This window comes from Passer montanus, unplaced genomic scaffold, assembly GCF_014805655.1.
Source record: "Passer montanus isolate IOZ18808 unplaced genomic scaffold, ASM1480565v1 scaffold9, whole genome shotgun sequence".
Lineage (NCBI taxonomy): Eukaryota > Metazoa > Chordata > Aves > Passeriformes > Passeridae > Passer > Passer montanus.
This window is the reverse complement of record NW_024374367.1, coordinates 7,236,073-7,251,486: the sequence shown is the minus strand read 5'-3', so window position 1 is coordinate 7,251,486 and position 15,414 is coordinate 7,236,073. Positions and strand designations below refer to the sequence as shown.

Below are 15,414 nucleotides of genomic sequence, written 5' to 3'. Positions count from 1 at the left end.
CTTTTCTTTTTTTTCCTTTTTTTTTTTTTAGCAAAGCAAAATAAACTATCAAACAGGAGCACAGCCCTTTCCTCTTCCCTTGAATCTTTTGGCTGATAGAGCATCAAAGATTTTAAAGATGACTGAAAGAAATTCAAGAGGAAACAGTTTCAACACCACGGGTTTTTTTTTTTAAAGAGTATCTAGTTAAGAATGCATGACAATAAAAGACAAATGAAATCACCTCTCCATCTAACTCCTTGCAGAGAATGCATGTGTGTGCTCACACAAATATCTTGGTGAGTTATTAGCCTGGAAGTCACTCAAGTCTTAGAACGATCCAATTCTCTTGAAAAGAAGAAGAAAGTAAAGCTGCCAACTTCATGCTTCAAGTGGAACAATAATCCTGAACTAAGAGAACAGCTTCCAAGTCTTCAGATGGCAAATTATTTATCTGCTGACACAGAACAATGCACACTTTGTGGTTGATGTATGAGGTTCTCTATGTGCACTGCATTAGAAAGGAAGGGGGTGTGGAGTTATACAATTATACTTTTTTTATTAATGGGGAAACACCCGCTCCCTCAACAGCTTTAAAATCTGTAATTAGTCACAAGGGAATCCAAATGCCTTTGGCAGTCCCTTTTGAGGTGTTTGACTATTTTGTTACTCTGACCAAAGGATGCTGCTGGCAAAAGTTTTCAAAGTCAAAGCTCTGGGATTATCTGCCAGTCCCCAGGACAGCTCTGGCAGAGTGTCCCAAAGGACCCCAATCAGTGCACTCCAGTTGCTTTTTAATTTTTTCAATTTTTTTCCATTTTGTGTTCTCTTATTTCTTTAGCTTTTTATTTTGACTGTACGTCTTTAATGTGGGGAATCTTGTCTCCAAGACTGTCTGTGAAACACCTTTTTACCACTGTGCTGTTGGGAGGATGGCAGAAACATGGTTTGTTTCTCAGCAGGGAAGAGCCATTTTTGAAAGCCAGTCTTTGTTTTAGGATTGCCAAACCTTGGCCCTGAAGCTGAGGTAACAAGCCAGGGCTCTGCCTAAAGGCAACTGCTTTGGGGCTTTCACTGCCTGAAGGCCTCTCTGAGCTGAACTGGGCTCATTTCTCCCAGGAACTCTCTGAGCTATCATGACTTTGCAAAGTCACCACAAAATAAAATCTATATAATCAGCACTGGTTATCTAGAGCCAAAAAGACTTTGTATCTCAGCACGAAATGTTTGATCCAGCTTTGAATTGCTTTCACCTTTGTTAAAGGTAAAGTTTTTCTGTGGACTGCTTGCATCCTTGTCTATGATCAGGGAGTGGGTACTGCTGTCTGCAGCATCCTCAGAGCAGGCAGGATGCTGCTGCAGAATTGCCAGGGGCTAGCCCTAATACCATCCTTCCATAACAAGCCCCCACTGTACAGATTTCCCCCATGGTTTGCAGTGCCAGCTTATGAGCCATAAGAAGTCCTTTGGAGATGTTTAGCAGTGTTAAACAAAATTACCTCCTGATGGAAATGAGTTCACCTATGCAATTAATAAATGTCTTCTGTCTGGTCATCAGAGTGGTGACATTACCTGGCCTCTGTGCTGGCTCTGGCCCTGGGGGGGCCCAGTGCTCAGCCAGAGTGGATAGCCCTGGGGTCAGGGCCAGGGCACGTTGTGCTGCTGTTGTCTGTTAGGGAGATCAATACGGGACTTGTGCACCTTCATTGGAACAATCCTCACGTGCATTTACCATGTGAAACAAATCCAAGTTCCCATTCAGGGCAGCATGTGTGTCCTGCCAGGTGGCTTGCACCGAGTGGTTCCTGTCTGGATGCACTGCCTCTGCTCCTGGAAGTTATGGCTTCTGCTGCTTATCCCTCAAACTGGAAGAGCAGCATGAAAAAACAGCCCTTAGTGTGTGGGGGAATGAAAAGAAGAGTGAGGGTGTAGACCCCATCTTATGCTGAAGTGTGAATTATCTTAATAATCCATTTCCAGAGAGCAAAGTGAAGTGTTTTTTAACCAAAATCCTGTGGGCAGCAGGAAGCCACTGTCAGCTCTTGCAGTGTCATTCAGAGCAGGAGAAAGCTTCAAGGAAGCACAAGACAAATGTGGTTTGGTGTTGGTGGTTTGTTGGTTTTTTCCCCCCTCCCTGATCTAATGTTAAGACTGGTTCTCATGAACAGTCTAGTGTTTACTGGTGCTGAGTTGGCAAGACTTTCTTTCCTTAAATGTTTAAGACAGAAGACCAGTTCCAGTTATATTAACCAGGCCAAATGTCAGTGAAGCTGATTAAATCCATTCCCTCAAGCTCAGCTCCCTTGGCTGTTCTTTTGCAAAGTATTGATTACGATTATTGCTGATTACATTTTTTTTGATAAAGGTATTAAAAGCCACAATTTTATCAAGAAGTATTAGCTTCAGCAAAGGGAAGAAACACAGACAGGAAATTTTACACTGTTTTCTGTATTTAGTCAGCCAGCTTGATGCAGTAAAAGAGCTTAAATCAGTGTCCTTTCAGAGCCTTTGCTTCCTTGTTTCAGCACTGCAAACACCTGCAAAACCCTTGGCAAATATCTAATCAGGACCTTCAATGTGACTGAATGGCAGGACCATTCCCAGACTTCATCACCTTCAGTGGCCTGGCCAGGGATTACCAAAGTTGCTCTTTGCCTTCACTTTCTTTGAGCTTACACAATATTGCTGTTAAGCACATTGCAGAACAGCCTGGTGACTGATGAAATACCTTGCAGAGATGACAGGACACTGCGTAGATCTTCACACTGCACTCTCCCAGGAGAGGAGTGCACATTGCAAAGGGCCAGGGCTCGTCAGAAAACTGCAGAAGTTTTGACTGACATATTCATGCTGCAAATGATGTTGTGGTCTGACGTGTTGAGCAAGAAAAACTCTGACCTTGAACTGAATTCAGCTTTGCATTCAGAATGGTTTTTCATTTAGGCCCTAGAGATTTTTGTCTTAAGAGCTTTACATCCTGTGCAACTGGGATCCCAGCACAGCAGAGGCATTTTGTGGTACATGCTCAGAGTAGAATCAGAGCACTAAGCCTAAGACAGAAGTTTGGTTTGCTGGCACCATGGAAGGCCTCCTGGCTCTGTAGAGCTCTGTACATATAGGTCTTGTTCTGTCAGAACAGGGGTTTTGGCACACAGCCACGCCTGTGCTGTGCTGGTAGGACCAGCTCTGCTGCAGGCTCTCAGCAGGAGCAGAGTGTGCAGGAGCTCAGCTCCACACTGGCTCCGTGGCATTTTGGATTGTACTGCTTCTTACACCCTGCCTCACCTGGGCCTTTTGAAGGTGCTAAAGTGAGGAAAGCAGCATTTTGCCTCCTTGGAGATACGTGTTTGGGGGCTAAGAAGGGAAATTCCTCAGGAGCAGGAGTTTGCACAAAGGGCTGAGGAGCTTTTGTTCTTGTGTGCCAACCTTGCCCAGCTGGTGACATTTCCACACACAGAAAGTGGGCACAGGAGTAGCTGAACCTGATATTGTGTTTGTTCTACCATTGCTGCAGGTCACTGTTTGGTAAACACTTCAGCTCTAAGAGAAGGGGTTTTTTCTTCTCCCAGCTGCAGGTTACTGCATGTTGTAAGATGATCAAGCAGGAGCTTTGCCCTCAGTAAGAGAGGGACAGGGCTACCTAGCTTGGCCAAGTACTTGTTTCGATAATTTTTAAAAAGATATTCTGTTCTGCATTTATTTAAAATATGGCTAAATTATTGGCAATGAAACAGTTCAGTTCTTGCTGCAAGGTATCTCTGCATATGTAAAATAACACAGGTCATTCCATGATGTGCACCTTAAGCTGCCTTTTTTTATATTCAAGTGGTATGAGCATGTAGGCACCCAACTCCTAAGAGGTCAGACAGTCTGAAAGGAAAAGTTTTTTCTCTTTGCCTTGCATTCTTTCCTTCATTGCTTCCCTTTCCACTGATCTCAGTCACTCCCTGATGTCTTTGCTGCCAGCTTCCTCTGTGCCAAAAAGTAGTGATGCAGAGGGAGCAATGCAGCCCTGTGGCCACCAAAGCAGTGACAGCACCTGTCAGCGTGGCTCTGCTGAGCAGCATGTGGCTCTCAGCAGACCTGGGACCTCTTCCAGCAGCCATGTGGGTTGTGGTGTTGAGTGGAGCTGTTGCAGGTACTGTGGCAATGCCAGGCATTGACAGATCCAGAAAACCTGATTCTGAACTTGGAGGAGAGTGTGTGCCTTTCTGGGCTTGGATCTGGTAGGAATCTGATTCCCAATCAGCATAAAAGCAAAGCATTTGTGTGTCCAATACCCTGAGTTTTGGAAATCTCAGCCTCTAACTCTCCTTGGTGTGTGTGTCAGTTGTCCCAAGTGAGGCAGTGCCCTGGGACAGCTGACAGGGTTCACTGAACTGGAAACTTGACCCTCAGTAACTCTTTTTGGACCCTGCAACTGCTTAGCAAGTCTTCCATTTTAACCAGTGCACTCATGTGGCACACTTTTAATCCTTCATTGCTTCTGGAGAACGGTCATTTAAAACGAAATCCTGCCCTCAGAGGAGCCACTGGGAATTCTGAGCTGCCTTCTGCCAGCCCCAGCTCTGCTGTCCCCACAAGGGCACAGAGCCGAGGGGCGAGCGCAGCAGAAAGCAGGGGGGCAGCAGGAGGAAGTCAGGCTCTGAACTGTGCATGAATCTGCTGCTGCTGCTGCTGCCAAGGGCCTCCTGCCAAGGAGGGGAACATGCCCTTTCCATGCCCCATGCACACAGTCTCTCCTTGCTCAGCGTCAAGGCCACAGCGTACCGAGCGCTGCTCTGAGAAAGCAAAATAGGCAAGTAAACAGCAGCTGCCTTTAGCTCCCAACACGTCTCGGTTGGTTGCTCCTGTTTTCTTGTCAGGGGAGTGGTTCAGCTAAGGGAAAGGTGGTTGAACCATTACCAGAAGGGAAAAACACCTATTAAAATTGAAATAATTCAAAATACTGGAAGTGGCTCCTTTACGTGAGCATACCTGTTCAATTTGGCCACTGACCAGTCCTTAGCAATCCTTTTTTTTTCTCTGCTGCTGACAAACCCATGTTCAAGAGCTGTAGGGTCATTCCTGACCTGAAGGGAAGGAGAGCTGGAGAAGTGTCCTTGTCTGTATTGGCACACAGGTGAGTTGGGACAAACAGTGACAGTGACAGGAGGTTTGAGCCAGCTGCAGGGATCTGGAGGCTGTGAGCACTGAAGGATATAAGAAAGGAAGGGAATGGGATGCTAAAACTGAGCAATGGAGACTGTAGATCTAAATGTCAGGGTATATTTCCTAATAGTAATTTCTGTCAAGATGTTGGATAATCCCAAAGGGAAGTGGTGGAAATCTTGTACATGAAGATGTTTCTCAACTTGACTTTTGATGAAGGCAGCAGAAAATACATACTTACATAAAAACTCAGTTGAACTAGATAATCTCAGAGTATTTTCCCATCTCTAAAGTGTGATTTATACTATAAACACTGCCAGACCCTGCAAACTAATCTGTTGTACTAAAAGTGACTCAAACACGACTGCTTATATTTTTATACCCCTCATGATGTTAAACATTTGGTTTGCCAGGATGAGTGGGAGTATCCAGGACACACTTTACTGTGAATGGATTTCATGAACTATAATTACTAGGCAATAAATCCATACAAATGGGAAATGTCTCAGGCCTTGTGCTGGATAGTAGGAAAGGACAGGACCTGATTGTTTTGGGGATCACATTTTTGTGTGAACTTGGAAGGAATTAAAACACCAATGCTGCTTTTGAAGGGCCAGTTAGGGCAGGGGCCACAGATTTGTTCTTTACATTAACAGTAAAAAATGTATTTGCACAGCTATTTCTTGGATGGGAGCTCTCATAGAGACAGCTGGTTTTAATTAGGCAAACAGATGCAATAGCTGTGCAATTACAACTTGATCATGAGCCCATGGAAGGCGAGGGGATCTTTAGCAGTCTGCACTTAAACTGCTTGTGTTGGACAGGATTAGACCTGCAGAGGAGAAACCCTGCACTCACCACAGCAATCCTAGGAAGCTGCTGAGAGTAGGATTTACTTCCCATGGCAGACTCCATTTGTGCACCAACATTCCCAGTTCTGATTTGGTGGTGGGCACTGGTGTTGGGGAACAACCAGTTCATTGACTCTGTTGTCATTTCTTCCTGTTTTCAGTGTGATAAAGGATGGGAGAATATTATTAGTTCCCTGAGCAATTCCCTGGCATCATTTTAGGGAAGAGTGCAGGTATTTCTTGTATGTTACCAGAGCAGTTTGCAACTCATCATTACAGAAATTATTACCAGTGGTAATTATTACAATACTCAAAATGAGTTTTGTATTACTACAAATGGAATAAAAAAATATTCTCTTGCCAAAAAGAAATAAAAATACAATCTCAAATAAGGATCTATGAATCTGTGACTGTTCGAGGCAGAGATCCCCACAGTACCAAAGAACAATTTGGGCTTTTCACCCCACTGAGGGTAAAAGTACTTCTGGTTTTAGTGGCAACACAAGGGCTAAGCCCCTACAATCTGTGACTCATTATTCAGTATTTAAGTATTCTTTTCCTCTCCCCCTTTTTTACAGGGGATGTGCAGGGTATCAATAGGTGAGCATATGTATGTGCACATCTGTGTGCATGTATAAGTGTGAGAACATACACTTACAATTACTTTCCAAAGAAGTAATTATAAGCTCCCAGCAGTCCAAACTCTGCATTATCTGACTGTCATCAGCCACTGGGCTACAGTAGAATAACAACCTAGCACTGCTGACAAGGACAAATAAAAACTCAGCAAAGGAAAGACAAGCACTTGTTCATTCAAGCAATTGTGGAAACCTCAGCTTTACCTGCCTTTCATAAAAAGCCATAAAAAGCTTCTGCAGGGGGTTCCTGTCCCCCCTGCCACATCCTCAGATGGAGAACAGTGCAGAGCCTGTTCACTCTGTCCAGTAGAACTGAGGGGAAAGTCTCCTAAGTCAGAGTCCAGCCCTCAGGCTCTGGGTCTGACCCTCAAATAGCAGCTCTGGCCCCTATGAGGCTGGGCCTTTTTGCCTCCTCACTCTGTTTAACATCACTGACAACTCTGTGGAGGAGGAGCTGCTTCTGGCATGTACAAGAGTGCTCACAAAGCTCTGCTCTGCTGATTAAAACATGTGCAAAACAAACTGTGTCAGGTCCTGCCCTTCCCTTCCTCGGGGAAGTCTGCCCAGCCAGGCCAGCCAGCTGAGACCCTCTGTGAGCCTGTGCTGGAGAGGAGAGAGGCTGTGAGCCACTGTCCCATGGCTGGGAAGGCCACTTTATGAAAGGTGGAGTCACACATGAGTGTGACTGGGTGGCCATCCCAAAGCTCTCTAATCTGGCAGTGTCAGGCTTGGTTTCTCTGTGTCTTTGTGATGCTGCTGGAGGAAAACCTCCAGGCTTCTGCCCTCAGGCTGGGCAGGCAGCCTGCCATGTCCTTGAGGAAATTACAGCTGCATCCCAGGCTGGCCAGGTTCCCTCCTTCCCCCAGCTGGACCTGACTCGGGGGGGGCAATGCTGCTCACATCTGCCTTGCAAGTGGCTCTCTTTCCTCCTCCTTCTCCTACCCCCTCTAGTTCAGATCCCCAGATCCCTCCCTGTGTGTTAGAGAAGGGAATGTGAGGGTGTCCCAGCCCTTTCCTCCAGAGATGACTGGGTGTTGTTTTCACAGCCCTGATCACTCTAGTCTTGTCTCCTTCTGCACCCCCAGCTCCACTTCTGTCATGACCAAGACACTGCAGTTTCTTTTTCCTTCTTACTCCTGTTTGAAGCTTTCCCCTGACCACAAGTCCTTCCTCTGTGGGTGTCCTCACAAATTGCATTTGCTGTGCTGTTCTAGGCAAGGAAAAGGTACCTGGTGAAAGGAACTGGTTTCACATGCAGGACTCACCAGACTCCACATTTGCTTAATTCTCTGCCACAAGATGTTGGGCAGATCCTTAACCTTCATTCCTACCTTTGTGATGGGAATCATTTGCAGCCCACTTCAAATTATAGTGGGAATCCCTTAATTCCTTCCAGAATTACACCCTTGCTATCCAAACATCCAAAGTTTGAGTTTCATTAGAGATCCTCGACCAACCTTTATGTCATATTGCTTGAATACTGAATTTCTTTCTTTGGCTAGTTGCTTTTTCATTGCAACTCCTGCTATGACTTTCCCAACACTGCCCTTTTTGTCAGTCTGTGTATTTTTCTGGTTGGAACCGTAGATCTCTGAATAAGCAGTATCAAGTATTGCTTTGAATATTGAGCAATTACATGACAGAAAACTCCTCCACAAAGCCAATGAAATGGTCCCTGGTGCACATGCAGATATCAACAGTGCTTTGGTGCTCTGTTCCCTTTTGCTTTATTAACCCTGGCCCTGTGGGCATTGAGCAATGATCCAGATTATATCTGAGCTGCACGTACAGTGCATTCTGCTGGCCACTTCTAACCAGCAAGGCAACACAGCACATTTCTGAGGCCCAGAACTTTACTTGCAAACACATTTTCATCAATAACATAAATTATCTTATGCTTGCAAGCATCCATGGTGCATACATGACTGTTCAGCCAAGAAATGGGCATGCTCACACTAACCTCAATATGGACAAGTTCTCTAAGCAGAGGTACAGTATCCTGCACCCTCTTTAGCAACTTTTATCGCAATTAGTTTTTTAATGCTTCTTTCAAGTGAACTCTATGGGATTTGTGGTTTGTTTTAGTGAAAAGAAACAAGATATTTTCTTGAGAAGGATTAAGAGAATGGTAGGAAAAAGAGTTCTCTGACACTCTCGTGCAGAAAAGATTATTTCAGTATCGTGCAATGGGCTTTATTTTTACTTCTGATGGCATCTTTGGGGCTTTGTTGGCTACATGACAGCAACAGATGAATAGTGTGTTACTCATCAAAAGCTACCTGGCACAACTAGCTAAAAAAAGAATAGAGCAGTGAACAAATACAGCAGAGAGGGAAGTGATGACAGCAGCCACATTTCAAATAAGATCATCTTTGTCTAAATGGTGTTTTGATGAAGAGAGATTAAATGATGTGCTGGAATGAGTGCAGTATGACTAATGAGAGGATTCACAGTTATAAGTGATAAGAGAGAAAAGTATCAGAAGGGACATAAACCATCAGGCATCTACACACTGGTGGGTTGTTGGGAAAAAAAATTTGCTGATTGGCCAAAGATATTGCTATTGGCTGGGTTTTTTTTTTATCTTTCTCTGAGATGTTTCAGCCCATTAGAACTATCTCCAGAGGATCCAAAGATGAAAATCTGTGACCAGAATTGTTTTGCAGCAGCTCCAGGCTATGACTGCATGAGCAAGATAAATTTGGGCTGATTTCTGGCTTGTCCCAGTAAGAGCCCAGCTGCCCACTATGACTGCAGAGGGTAGAAAGCATCTTCCTATGTTTCCATGGCCAAGGAAGCACACTGACATCTGTCCAAGGGGGCCAGTTTGCAGGATGGCAAAGTCACAGGGAGTTGTTTTTGTAGCTGTACTTGAACAGGAGGGAACAACAGTAACATCACAACCCCTCTGGTTTTCCAGGGGAGCTGAATTTTTCAATTATGGGATTAGTATTAACATTATATTTCAAGTCTAAGCGTATTTCCTCATGAATTTGCCACTATTTATTAGGCCTCTTAAGATGGGTATAAATTGTATTAGTGACATTTAATAATTAGTTCTATTTTTACAGAAAGTAAAACTGCAGCAGAAAAATGGCCTGGCAGGTGCTTAGCTCAGGGCTAGAACAAAATGAGTCCCCAGCAGCTGCCTAAGCAAGAAGCTTTACTGCCAGAGTCCTTGAGATGACAGAGGCATTTTCTTTCCAGTAGTTTCAGATTTACACCTCTCCACTATTTTGTTCTTGGTGTTTCCTTGGCTAAAGCAGAGCATAACAGTGGAGGGGACTGAGAAAAGATTCTGGATGGCTGCTCCCCATGCAGTATAAGCAGTTTTTTATATGAAGTTGTTCAGATAAATACCCAGAGGTCACTGCCCACGCTGACCAGTGGAGCTCAGCCTGTTTCAGTTGGATTTGGCAGAGCTGGCCATAGGGCTCCGTCCTTGCTCCGTGCAGTACAGGCACAATCATGTTGGGATTGCAAGGCCTTGGAGAGCCCACAGCAGAGGGAAGATGGAGGCACAGCACCTGGCAGCTCGAACCAAGCCCTAACACTAATCCTGAAGTGACCACACACAAAACAAACCACCTTTCCTTTCTGGCAGGGATTTTGTCCACTGATCCTGATGGCATTTGACATGCAAAGGATTCAAATAGCAGGAAAAATGCTGAAAGAGAGGGAAGAGGTTTCTGCATTTATCAGTTAAGTTGTTGTATTTCAAGATTTATCCAAAATCTAATGGATCAATGGGAATCTTTCCAGTAACTTCTGCTGGGAATTTATAAGGCTTTAATTAATGGTCTGGATGCTGTGATTGTGAGTGTTCCTCTCACAGTACCACTCAGAGCTGAGCCTCCAAAACAGACTTGAGCAAACAGGGCTCCTCAATCAACATTTTGCAAATGGCAAGAAATCAACTCACTTGGGAAGTTCTTGATAACAAATATTTGTCTCCAACTGTCTGAAAGTTGTCTATTGTAAATGAAGGGTAAAGAAGCCATTTTGGACCCTGATTCTGACTGAGTTCCAGCTGTATTAGGTTTAAGGCTGGTTTTCTGATAAGGGATAAATATTTAATATTAAGAATAAAAATGTCTTAGAAATAAGGAGCTCATAGTAGTTAATGTGAATGTTTGGCTCAGGACTGCAAACTGCGTCTGACTTGGAGGAGAAAGAACGTGCTCTAGTGTAAAGGTTCAGCTTCTCCTGCAGTTCAAAATTTTCCCTGATTCCCCGAATTTCTTTTTCCTCCTTTTGCATTTTGAGGAATCTGTGCCCTCTCTTTTTTGACCACACTGCTTATTTGCTGAAAAAATTCTCTGTTTGCCCACCCCATGTCTCTTCTCCAGCAGCCACAAATTCAGATACATTCCTTAAAAGCCAGGCTGGGCTTTAGTAACCAGCTAGTCAAGAGAGGCTGGTATTGAGTGGCAGCTTGTGGGTACTCATATACCTGCTTGCACCCACAAACAAGGCCCTGCAATCTCAGCCTTATGTTAGAAAATTACTGGGTTTTAAACCACAGAGCTGCAGACACAAAGCTGTGATTTGGGCTGGGCTGAAAGAGCAGTGCCTGTCCTGGAGAATGTCACTTTGTTTACAACTGACTCTCTGTCCTTTCAGTGATGTGTGAGAAAAAGTGGTAGCATGTACTCTGTAGGAGTGTGTGTATATGTGTGTGTGCACTCAGAGACAGGCACATTTATAAACAAACCACAGAACACATTGCAAAGCTTGAAAACACTCCAGTGTGTCTATGGACATCTTGTTCTCTCCTTCTGTCCTTGAGGTATCAGGTTTCCTTGTTTACAGTCTGCCTCATTCAGGATCTGGAATTCCTAAAGAGCAGCAAAACCCTATCATGTGACTGAGGAATGATTTCCAGGAAAAGTGGAAGGAGGTTTAGGAAAGGTCTGTTCTCACGTTTTCAGTTGTTCTCTTCAAGAATACAGGTTAAAAAAGATGAAGTCAACATGAAGTTCCTGATCCTCTGTCTCTTTGTTGAGCCTGGAGTGAGATCTAAAGGAAAATCCAGTGCTTAATGCAGAGTTCCTTAAGCTCCACGTACTTTCCCCTCTTTTAAGGTTTACTGACATGGGACATTTCACACAGAAGTGGGATTTCTGCCTCCAGGATGTCAGTCCTCCCAATGGCTTCTTTATCTTCTGAAGTGTTGTTTTAGCATGTGCTGTCACAAGTGGTCATAACCCTGCTTGTGACACCACTAACAAGAACAAGGCTACAGTACATGTAGGGAGAACTACATTAACGTAGTAACAAAGAGCAAATAAAGAGGAAACTGCAAACAAAACCAACAGCCTCAAGGTCACATATTCCAAAAGCATCAATGACAGCGTTCCTAAGCTTGTCCTGTTGGGCAAGAGCAGGACCAATGAACATTGATTACATGGGGTTATCCAGATGAATGGTGTCTGGATCTCTGGCCTGGGCTAGCTTCGAAGACCCTGCATTATAACGTGGCTGTAGGGCCTGACTGTGCCCCACGGGTCCCAGGACATCAGAATCCTTCTCTTTGTGGTGGGACATGCCTGACTTACTGCACTGTGTCAGAGTTTGTCCTGGGTGAAGCCTTGGGCCACGGGTCTCTGTGCTAGCCAGAAGGCTGATGTGCTGCCAGGCTGCAATTCCATGGCAGTCTGAACCAAGAGATCTGACTTTTTTTTTTTTTGCCTGAGATCTCATCTGGTCTGCTATCAGCTTGGATGCAGCCTGGTGGATCAATGAAAGTTATGACACCGTACAGATTTGTTTTCCAGTGGCATTGATGAAGCAGTGTTGCAAGATCCTCAGCTCAGACTCAGAGTCTGGCTAACGGACGGTTGTGAAATTTCCAAAGGCGACAAGGGAGAAAAAAGCAAAAAGGAAAAAACCACTCTCCCCTGTGTTGCAACTCTAACTGCAATCAGTTGCAAACAATAATCCCCTCTTTGGACACTCAGATTCATTTGAGTTGGGTCCACAGAAAGTAATTTCTATATATATCAGCTGAATGTCTGACCTGAGGGTTAAACCAAAAAATATGCTTGCAGAAAAGTTGTGAATGCCAAATTCTGGCATGGCAGTCCAACTTCTGCCTTTGACTAATATAGATTGTCTCAAAATTATGAGCATGTTGAGCAATTGTTCAGGGGAAGAGATCTTCTCCATTCTGAAGAACCTCTATAAAATAAAACACCAGCAATAAGAACCAGAAATGGAAATACTTGGTTAGAGGGCAACACTGTAATGAAGATTTTTACTGTGAAATAACTCCTGAGGCTGCGCTGGTGCTTCAAAGCATTCTTCCTCATCTTCTTGGGCAGCTGTTGTTTTAGTTGCCCTGTGCCATTGATAAATGAGAGGGCTCCATTGCCCTCCATCAGTGTTTCAGCTGCTTGTTTTGACTCAAAGTGTGGACTACTGGCTGAAACACAAAGGTACAGTGTCCTATTAGGTCTGATTCCCACACTGAATACTCTGGTATTAGTGCCACTTCAACACCCGAACATGACACAAAGTCAGAAATGTTCTAATGAGTGTTCTGAGATGGTGATTGATTATGGCAGAGCGGAGGACCCCCAGTCCTGGGCTGTGAAGGGATGTACAGGCAGGGCACATTCAGGCAGTCCCTACCTCAACAAGCCTGGCAAGACGTGAGGAGGACTTCCTCTAAACACTCAAAATTCATAGAAGGAGGCTAAAAGAAGAAGAATCAACACAATTTGCACCTGGGAGTTGAGGAAACAACAGAAAATCTCCAGGAAATTCTGCTCCATCTCTTTCTCCTTTGAAGAATGGATTTACAATGTGAATTCAGGTTCCCAGAAATCCCCCACAATATAGGCCAGAAAAAAATTATTCTAATCCCCTCCCTTCTATAGTAATTTAATTTCTCACTATAAAAAAATGTCTATAAAAACATTTAAGATATTTTAGTTCTTTTAAATGTCTACTTCCATGTTCATGTCATGCATACCACTGTATATGACATTCTTTCTTAGAGGAATTTTCATTTAATTTAACTGAGATAAACTGCAAGAGGAAATGCTTATTAATGATAGCTACACCCAAGAGAAGCCTCGTGAAGATTTTTTTTATTAGGATCATTGTCACAACAATAGGATTGTGCCATGCTGTGATGATCTAATGATCACCACTTTACTCACTGTGGAATTGCCACTGTGGGTGACCTTTCAGCAGTGGTGAAATGTAGCACAGAGCAGGATCCTGATTCACCTTCCCTTACCTCAGTGGGCCTGACCCCAGTGACCTTTCCAAGGAGGAGCTAGACTGCTCCCTCATCTGAATCTGGAAGAGCCCTTGATAGCTTTTCATGCTGTAAATAATGTTTCATAAGCAGTGTATCAACCACTGAGAGCAGTGCTTAACACCTCAGGTAGTTTTCCATTTTTCCTTGACAAGCACCTTGGTGGTCAGACTTCTGTATTGTAACTGATGCTACATTGGACTCTGAATATCAAAACTAAAGCCGAAGGAAAGTGACTCAACATTTTCATCAGTGCAAAGCTGACTGACCCTGCACCAGCCAGGGCAGGAGTCTGATCCCTTTGCACTTCAGATACTGCTTTGAACCATAAAATCAAATGGGGTCATGTAGATAGTGAGGTGCAGAGTAAAGGTGTCACAATCTGGCACGTGTCTGCAGGGAAGTCCTCCAGAGGGAGGTACAATAGAAGGGTGAAGTGTTAATAGTTCTTTGAGGTTTTATTACTCCTGTTTTACAAAGAGTGGTCATGTGCTGTTGTTTTGAACTTTACTCATGGTTGTTTTGTTTCCTAGATCTTCCTTTGTGATGGCCACTCCCAGAGCAATCAGCCTGGAGGAAATTAATGTCTGAACTGATGAAGCTCAGTTTTATTCTCAGCTTCTCATTGGAAATATGGACGTTTTTCTTCCATCTGCATTTTTCCCAAGGTGTTCCTAATTAAAGATCTGTGGTTAATTCTGGCTGCTTTGGTGTCAGCTCTTCCATGTCATCAGCACATATCCTGTTACTTCTAGGATCAAAAAAAAAAACACATGTGAAATGTGCCAGGTTGACTTTCAGTTGCCTCATGTACACAGGTCCCGTGTTTAAATTCTGAGCCAGGTGTGATCTCAGTGAACCAGGAAGCTGTGATAACACCATAGATAGGGACTATAGAAAAACTCATTTAAGCCAAGAAGAGCTGAGTCTGCAGCACCTGGTGCTGTTGAGACTATGCACTAACCCCTGGTGCTGGGCTTGCTCTTTTGAGTGGGTACAATGTTAGGTCAGTGTTAAGATACTGAGGATGGCTTGTGTCCACACAGGGTGAGAACACAAGTATTACATGTTCCTGCATTTCCCATTTGCTTGCAAAAAATGTTTTGGGACTCTCTTCTGCTTGTTTTGAAGAGGATTTTGATGAGCTCAGCCTGGTTTCTCTTTCCCCTTCCTTAAAGGATGGTCACAGAATGATATTTTAGTTCTGGAAAGAGAACCTTTTACATTTCCCATGTTAGCTGTAGACAGTGTCAGCAAGAGAGGATGAGGTCTGGGGTTATGAAAACATCCACTCAACACCAATGAGTCCAAGAGTGGACCTCAGGAAAGTTCTGTGACCCTACAGAGACAGAACTGACATGGCTTCACACCAAAGCAAAGAAGCTGGCAGGGGCAGGAACAGCACATTTTTCGATGCATGAAGACTCCACATCATGACAACCTTCCCAAAACAGGAGAAAAATAAAGTGTTTCAAAATGTGAGCCCAAAGGAAAAGCAAATTGACGTCTAACAAAAGACTTATTTTCT

At 44.0% G+C, this 15,414-nt stretch overlaps 1 long non-coding RNA gene across 1 annotated transcript; it reads left to right on the top strand.

Moving 5' to 3' along the window:
• Positions 1-4,770: 4,770 nt before the first annotated feature.
• LOC120495727 lies at positions 4,771-14,587 on the top strand. Its single transcript, XR_005626133.1, has 2 exons — positions 4,771-5,101; positions 14,420-14,587. It is a non-coding gene; the product is annotated as an uncharacterized LOC120495727 (long non-coding RNA).
• The last annotated feature ends 827 nt before the right edge of the window (positions 14,588-15,414 follow it).